Source organism: Aegilops tauschii, chromosome 6 (assembly GCF_002575655.3).
Source record: "Aegilops tauschii subsp. strangulata cultivar AL8/78 chromosome 6, Aet v6.0, whole genome shotgun sequence".
Classification (NCBI taxonomy): Eukaryota; Viridiplantae; Streptophyta; class Magnoliopsida; order Poales; family Poaceae; genus Aegilops; species Aegilops tauschii.
Window position 1 is genome coordinate 201,076,541 of NC_053040.3, and position 5,968 is coordinate 201,082,508.

Below are 5,968 nucleotides of genomic sequence, written 5' to 3' on the forward strand. Positions count from 1 at the left end.
TCGGCTGCGGTGTGAGGCTGTCGCCGGAGAATAACATGAGGTGTGGGTGAGTATAGAGGGATGGCATGGCCAGCGGTGGCAGCACAACCGGACACGGGAGGCAGAACAGGTGGCACGGCCGACGCTTGTTTTGGCGGCTGGACCAAGAAGACCAGAGGTTGAAGAAGCACTACGGCCGTTGGATGGACATCGTACGGTAACTGGAGCTTAAATTGTTCATATTGACTAAGTTGACAAAGCCCTCCATCCGCGTCAACTTAGTAGGCCCACAAGTCAGCCTCCCACTATGGTGGGTCCCGGCTAGCAGGGAAAGTATTCATTTTTTTGTGCATAATAAGGAGGCACTTCCTTGCGTGCGAAGATATAGCTGGTGGGTCTGAGCTGTCAGCGGCAGTATTCATTCTTTGTGGCGTAATAAGGACACACTTCCTTGCATGCGAAGATGTATCTGGTGGGTCCCAACAGTCAGGGGGAGAAAACATTAATTTTTAGGGTAAAAAGGATGCAGTTGCATGCATGCGTCCCTGGGCATGGTGCGTCCCCACTGTCAGCCTCTCACGTACAATCATCTTCTGATGACTCTCAGTTTTTGACCATGTTGACCACACCATGCCAAGCACACCAAGGCCGGTGGACGACGGCGAGGCCCTAGACTGGAACGACCCCGGGATGGGGAAGACGCGGCAGTGGAGTCGCGGATGGAGAGGAGTGGGAAACTTGACTGGTTCGGGTGCGCGGCAGCATTACCGCCCATGGGAGATAGGAGCGAGAACAGAGGTTGAAGAAGGAGCACGGCTGTTGGATTAACATCCAACGGTCCAGCTACTAGAATCATTTGTTGATTAAGTTGACGTCCGCTTAGTAGGCCCACAAGTCAGCCACTGAATCTGACGGGTCCCACCTGTCAACGCGTGGAATTGTTTTTTTCGCATAACAAGGAAGCACTTCCTTCCATGTGAAGATACACCCGATGGGTCCCAGCTGTCAGGGGGAGGAAACATTTTTTTTCCAGCTTAATAAGGAGGAACTTTCCTTGTGTGCGACCATGGACCTCGTGGGTCCCAACCGTCAGGCTCTCCACGTACAGTCCTCTTCCGATGACTCTTGTTTGTTGACCACGCCACGCCGAGCGTAGCGAGGCGGTGGACGATGGCGAGGCCCCAGACGGTAACGACCCGGAGATGGGAAGACGCGGCAGCGGAGTCGTATATTGAGAGGAGTACAAGGGTTATAACTGGTTCTGGTGCGGCGTGGGGCTGCAGTCGGTGGAGCATAACAGGAGGTGTGGAGGGGTGGAGGGATAGCCTGGCCGGCGGTGGGGTAGTGCTTCGCAGCGACGCGTGCTAAGCAGAGCCGCTAGCCGTCGGAGGCCGGACCAGGCGGTCCCGGTGATGCTGGAGGAAGAAGACGAGAGATTGAAGGTGCATGCTGACCGTTGGATATAAATCCAATGGTTGTGGATGTCATAATCATATGTTGGCCAAGTTGACAACGCCCTACGTAGGCTTCGACCTATTGGCCCACATGTCAGCCTGCAAAAATGTGGCATATACTTAACCCATGTTTTTTAGAATGTACAGTCCATTTGCTGGGCTGGGTGAACAAATAATTTTGCGTCCATGCGTTCCATTTAATATTTTCTAAGAAATCCCTGCCCATTTGCACTTTCTTGAAATACACAAATTAGATGGGCTTGTTCTATATATAATGTTAGGTTAGAAGGAGCAATTAATATCAAAAAAATAAAACATTGCGACACATTTTTTATATATAAAATTAACAAATTAGCGAGTTATTGCTCAAAATAAAAATGAGCGCGTTATTATTAGATTGGTCCTTAAAATCTTCGCAAGCTTTTTTACGCAATCACCAGGATTTTCCTACCTGTGAGTCAAAAACAACCAGGATTTTCCTTGCCCACTTCTGTTAAACATTTACTTTTATAAGTTAATAACACGTGGGATGTTTTTATAATGTATATATAAGTCTCTATAAAATATACGATAACAGTAATAATATAAATATATATAATGTGGTTAGAAGCGAAAACATAAATTGGACACAGCATTATTATTCTTATATATAGATAAATAGAACAGATATCTACGTTTTGTTAAGAAAATACATTGGGCCGCCGATCTTTAAGAAAAAATAAAACCTACGCTCGGAGGCCCATAGGCCGGTATGGACCTCAAAAAATAAGTTGAAACCACTGTCTCCGTATGTCGTGGGCTACGCATACCTAGGCCTAGCTGATACTTGTTCGCCCTCTGGAAAAAAATGATAGTACCAGCTAGATCCCCGAGCGAAATGGATTAAAGTGGGGGCCGGCGGCATGACTGAAGAAGCACATCAGACGAGATTTTTTTCTTTAGTGGATGGCTCTCGATGGCGTTTTTTTATTGCCTCTGCACCATACAACTTGTATTTTTAGCCTCCCAGTCCATGGTGGACCAGCAGCCCATTTGCTGGGCGGGCCAACCTATAGAAACCAACACTTGATTTTTCATCAAGCCCCAAAAACAACGCAACACTATGCTTGTTTTGAGGCCGAAAACATTATGACAGGGGTTGAGCGGGGGAGGGGGGAAGACAGAGCAAAAATATTAAAAAGAGCTGATGCGTCTTTGCTACCCTAACAAAGCAGGTGCAATTCTTCTCGGGAAGAAGGTGTGCCGTTGGCACCCACACGTCACAAATCCCACAGTAGACACACTAACAAGTTCACACACAAGTACAACAGAACAGGTAAACATTCAAATCAAACTTAGGTTCACCAGACACGTTCATATTCATAGCCAACATTCACAATCAACAACTCAAAAGATTCATATATACACAAGTTCAACATGTCTATGCATCCAAATGATTGATAGATCACACGACAATATTCATAGATAATTCACAAAAAGATTTAGATATACACATGTTCAGTATGTTTATGCAACCAAATGATTGAGATCACAGCCAATATCATCCATGGACGAACTTTAATTACCTAGGGTACAAACTGGAAAATGGTGTTCAGTCGGAGGTACTTCTTGCTAAAATTAATGCTTGTACGAGTAAACTTTCGAGTACATAAGAGGCAGCACGGACAGTCTGAACTTTGCTTGTAGGTTTATCGTCAAATAGTGGCCTCGTGCCAAGGGAGGTTTGAGCAACTTGGCCACTATTTTCATCCAACTGGTTTACTCGCTCATCTTGGTCGTGTAGGTCGCCAAAATTCTACATTGCAGACAAGAAAGGAGGCGGTTGAGAAAATGAACCACCCAAATTTTTTGTGCAATTCAACTGAAATGGAGCATCCCTGGCATGCAGACTGATTAAGTGCCAGATGAATATACGCGTCAACCAACTTGTCTGGAATCTTTAGACTCCATGCCATACGGTTCGCTACCATATGTGTTGATAACCAAAAGGCACAAGTTGGGACCAAAGACTGGACTGCGTTTTTCTGGGCTGTGCGCCAAGCAATATTTTTGGCGTTCACTCTCCTAATACTTGGAGTTTGACAACTGGTTGACGCCAGTTGATACTTGAATGAATATAGGCACTTCTTCTTGTCAACATCGATGCTTCTCTGAGTTAACTTTGGAGTACATAGCAGCAGCATAAGTACCAGTCCATCTGATCTTTTTGTGCAGTTCTACTAAAATCACCCAATGTAATGATTTTCCTGCGAGTTCAGGCTCCAAGTTACTCCTTTATGAAATCGGCAAATAGTAGCACAATACCAAATTACCAATACATATGTCAAGCACAATAATCAGGATAAAGACCAGTACCAACCTATGTGAGGTAGCATATCAATTACTATTTCCTTTGACTAGAAGCCGAGATAAGCCAAGCGACTGGCAGCAAAGGAAGGAAGCAAGCCCAGATTAGCGACTGACAGGAAAGGAATGAAGCTGTCCAGGCAATGAAGCACCCAAAGTTTTTGTGCAGTTCCACCAAAATGGAGCATCCCTGTTGGCACATATATTGAGAGAGTGAGATTACTGTAATAGTGGGACTAGTTGATGAAACATACACTAACACTACAGGAATCAGCTATTTTGCCATCTGCCACGGCGGACGGCAAAGGCATGAACGGCAGACGGCAAAGGCCTTTGCCGTCAGCCGCGGACGGGAAAAGGCTCCGGCAAAGTAAGGTCCGGCAAAGAGCCACTTTGCCGTCTGCTTCCGGGCGGCTGACCGCAAAGGGCCTTTGCCGTCTGCAGCGGACAGCAAAGAGCCTGCAGTCTTTCCCGTCTGCCAGCAGACGGCAAGGACTGCAGGCTCTTTGCCATCTGCTGGCATATGGCAAAGAGACCAAATAGGCATTAATTCTGTTTCTTCTTATACCCATTCATTTTCACAGAAAATCAAACACACACATATATATACATAGTAGCAAGTTTCATCCATACATAGTACCAATATAGCATATCCAACACATGTTACCAATAGTAGCAAGTTTCATCCATACATATACATAGTTTCATCAATATTACACAGTTTCGTCCATAGTTAGGAAGTTTCACAAAGTCAAAACAAAAACTAAAGACAAGCACTCCATATCTGAAATTAGAAGAAATGACCTAAAACTAAATATCTATTTTCCTAAAAACTATCTTATTACTAAGATCTTCTCTGGGTCTTCTTCTTTTCTTCCAACCTTCATAACAAAAACACTAAGAAAGAGAGAATGGGTTAGGAGTAGAAATGTAGCATTTCACTTGGTGAAATGCAATGCTGTAGGAGCCAGCACTTGAGATCAACACCAGAAAGTACTAAATTTTGAGAGATATCCAGATCCTGCAACAGTACATTAAGAGCAAATTTTGTCGCTAAATAAGCATTGCAATTATCACAGTACAACAAGCAAACAAACACAAGAGTCATGTCCATAAAGCAAATAGATATACAAGCAAGCATAGGTGCAGAGAAGCACATATAGAGTTAGTAATAAACTTGGATAGATGGTTCAATACAAGCACATTGTAACAGTATTCATAATAACTTAGATAACTTAACTACTTCTAAGTACTCAGAAGTAAAGCTGATTGTCCCTATTTTCAGTAAGTGATCATGCAAGAAGACAATTTCTTTTTATGGGTCTCAGTACCACTAGAAGGTCTCGGGACACAAGTTGCTCTTGCAGAAAAGATAAACAAACACATGCCACATATATTACCAATTTCATGGAAACAATAATGTTGGTATCTTTTCATATGCAGAGCCCTTTCTTTCTCCTCTTGGCTTAAGCCATAAAATCCACATGAGGCACCTGCAAGTCACTCCACTGTTGTTATGCTGTACAGTTCAACAAACACAATGACATAAGCACATCTTGTTCAAACAGGAAAATAGAGGGCTGAATTGTGGAGAGCAAAAGGGCGGCCCTGAAACTGATTGAACTAAAGGGTAGAGTTAGTATTATCAAGGCCAAAACCAAAAACAATCCCAGTTCTAACAGATGACATGCACAACGTACAGACAAAAAAGGGCCATCTAAAATGTCTGCTTGTTCTAGTGGCCAACACGTGGTAACAGGCAAAAACATCCACAAAGTCTCTCCTAAACCTCATAGCATTCATTGACAGCTGTCTTGTCAGGTGTGTTCTACTTGTTCATAAAGCATCAATGTCAAGAGCAACATGGATAATGCTGGATACATGGAGAACAGAGTCATATAACATTTCCAGTATCCAAATTTACTGTATTTAAAGCTAAGCTGAACATCTTGTAGGAACAAAAAAGAAAAAAATAGCTGAGTCTGAATCTGACCATGCTACAAGACTACACCGACCAGCTTGCTCAGATTTTGACGCGATAGGAGACGGATTGCCATTAGTCGACCAAAACTCTCTAACAATGCATTAGCAAAATTTTCCTAATTATCACGTCTTTCCTGCAAGAAGAATGAAGAACAATCTCTTGGATTACAGTGCACTCACATAGTCGAAGTCAGAAAAATGTAACA

At 43.6% G+C, this 5,968-nt stretch overlaps 1 long non-coding RNA gene across 1 annotated transcript; it reads right to left on the reverse strand.

The window, feature by feature from the left end:
• Window positions 1-4,384: 4,384 nt before the first annotated feature.
• LOC120967472 (uncharacterized) lies at window positions 4,385-5,748 on the reverse strand. The gene is made up of 2 exons (XR_006664829.2): window positions 5,180-5,748; window positions 4,385-4,660 (listed from the first exon to the last, which is right to left on the reverse strand). It is a non-coding gene; the product is annotated as an uncharacterized lncRNA (long non-coding RNA).
• Between the last annotated feature and the right edge of the window lie 220 nt (window positions 5,749-5,968).